Below are 2660 nucleotides of genomic sequence, written 5' to 3'. Positions count from 1 at the left end.
GTTTCAATTTGTTGAAGGGTATCTCCCAATTTCTCATTAGAAGATTCAGTGTGGCCAGATTTATGTTGAGATCTTTGATCCATTTGGACTTAAGTTTTGTGCGTGGTGACAGATATGAGTCTATCTGCAATTGTCTGCATGTCTGAATACAGTTGTACCAGCACCATTTGTTGAAGATGCTTTCTTTTTTCCATTGTATAGATTTCACTTTTTTGTCAAAAATCAGGTGTTCATGCATGTGTAACTTAATATCAGGGTTTTTAATTCGATTCCATTGGTCTATCTGTTTATTTTGTGCCAATACCAAGATGTTTTCAGAACTATGGCTCTATAATAGAACTTAAACTCAAGGATGGTGATGCCTCCAGAAGATCCTTTATTGTACAGAGTTGTTTTGGCAATCCTGGGTTTTTTGTTTATCCATATAAATGTGAGCAATGTTTTTTCAAGGTCTGTGAAGAACTGTGTTGGGATTTTGATGGGGATTGCATTGAATCTGTAGATTACTTTTGGCAAAATTGCCATTTGTACTATGTTGATTCTACCTATCCAAGTGCACAGAAGATCTTTCCATTTTCTGGTATCTTCTTTAATTTCTTTCTTTAAAAACTCAAAGTTCTTACTGTACAGTTCTTTCACTTTTTTGGTTAGAATTACTGCAAGATACTTTATGGTGTTTGAGGTTATTGTGAAGGGTGATATTTCTATGATTTATTTCTTAACACCTGTATATAGTATGGTTACTTTTTTTTTTTTAGTTAATTTTGTATCCTGCTACATTGCTGAAGGTGTTTATCAGCTGTAGGAGTTCCATGGTAGAGTTTTTCCTGTCACTTAGGTAGACTATTATATCATTTGCAAATAGTGAAAGTTTGACTTCTTCCTTTAAAATTTGTATCTGCTTGATCTCCTATTCTTTTTTTTTTTTTTTTTTTTTTTTGGTTTTTCGAGACAGGGTTTCTCTGTGGCTTTGGAAGCAGTCCTGGAACTAGCTCTTGTAGACCAGGCTGGTCTCAAACTCACAGAGATCCATCTGCCTCTGCCTCCGAGTGCTGGGATTAAAGGCGTATGTCACCAATGCCCGGCTGATCTCCTAATCTTACCTTATTGCTCTAACTAGAATTTCAAGTACAATATTGAAGAGATATGGAGAGAGTGGACAGCCTTGTCTTGTTCCTGATTTTAGAGGAATTTCTTTGTGTTTCTGTTATGCCTCGCCTTGTCTCAGCTTTAACCCATGACAGCTATGAGGTTCGGCCTGAGTGGGGGTGTGTGGACCTGGAAGATCTCAGCAACCCAATGGCAATAAAGAGCAAACACAGGCATCTTGTCATCTTCAGAGAGCTCTCAGTTCCATGTTGTAGAACTAGAGTCATTTCTTTATTAGCCATCTTTTCTGGTGTTTCTCAGCCATCCTGCCAATACCACGAGGGAACCATTTTTCTCTTTGTTCCCTCTCTGCCCTCTGGTCACTCGCCCCTAAGCCTCTAACTCCTAACCTCCTGTCCTCACAAGTTACTCACAAACCTCTGCCCAGGTGAGGGCCTATTCAGATGCTTAGGCTCACAGAGATGCAAATAGGAGGCATATTACCCTGAGGCCATGGTAAACAACAGTAGCCCTACTGGCATTAACAATACAATAGTAGGCCGGAGCTTTCCAGTGCTCCATGTTTAGTGAGACCAAAGGCTGAATCTCAAAATATTCCATAATGGAAATACTTTGGTCCCCAACAATTGCTCTCTCTTAAATTAATAAAAACAAACCTGTGCTTCTGCATCAGGACAGATGACTTTGCCTGTTTTAGGAGGCTCCCTTCAACCTACCAGGGGTACCTGTAATGGAATCGCACATTCCATCATGCATGTTCTGTCTTAGGATTCCCTGAAGGCAAGGAAATCTGTACTCATCTTTGTCTGGAACCAGTCTCTGTAAAACAAATAAGGTTAGTGGGGCATGGGCCATGGTCCTGCTCCAAGCATTCTGAATCGGCAAGAAACCTCCAGGAGAATAGCATCTCAGCTCTCGTGGCTGCAAACCTTCTCCTGCGGAGGAAGACATGTAAAGGTTTAAAATGGCCTTTTAAAATCTCTGTGGCAATGCCTCTAGTGCCTCTGACATGGACCTTATTAAAGTTTGCTCCCTAAAACATACTTCTATCCTAAGGCTTGTAAACTGCACGTTACATTCCTGTAAGAATGAACTCTGACTTCTAGTTTCTAATAACATTTGCATAACACATATAGCAAGATCACAGACATTAATAATTCCATCATGAACATACATTAGGGTGAGTTACAAAGCAATCAAAAGACAATCACAATCTGTGGGGTGTGAGCAATTTAATAATTCTAAACCCCCTTTTCTTTATTCCCTGCCTGGGACTCAATGCCCCTTGAGTCTTCCTATTTCTTGCTCAAAGTCCGAAGTTCTAACATCAGGTTTGTAATATCAGTCTTTGAAAGTTAACTAAAATGTCTTTTCTCCATGTCTTGTTTAAGCATTGTGAAGGAGCTTCTGCCAATCTGGTTTATGCCAGTATCTGACTGTCCTAAATGGGTCCTTTCTCCCAATGGGAAAACTGGCAAAACTGTTTTGTGTGTCTGTTTGTGGCAAGAAAGCAAACTGTTTTTTATCAAAGTTCTTAGTCTGCTCCTTGA

Source organism: Cricetulus griseus, chromosome 2 (genome assembly GCF_003668045.3).
Source record: "Cricetulus griseus strain 17A/GY chromosome 2, alternate assembly CriGri-PICRH-1.0, whole genome shotgun sequence".
In the NCBI taxonomy this organism is placed as follows: domain Eukaryota; kingdom Metazoa; phylum Chordata; class Mammalia; order Rodentia; family Cricetidae; genus Cricetulus; species Cricetulus griseus.
This window is presented reverse-complemented; position numbering follows the sequence as displayed.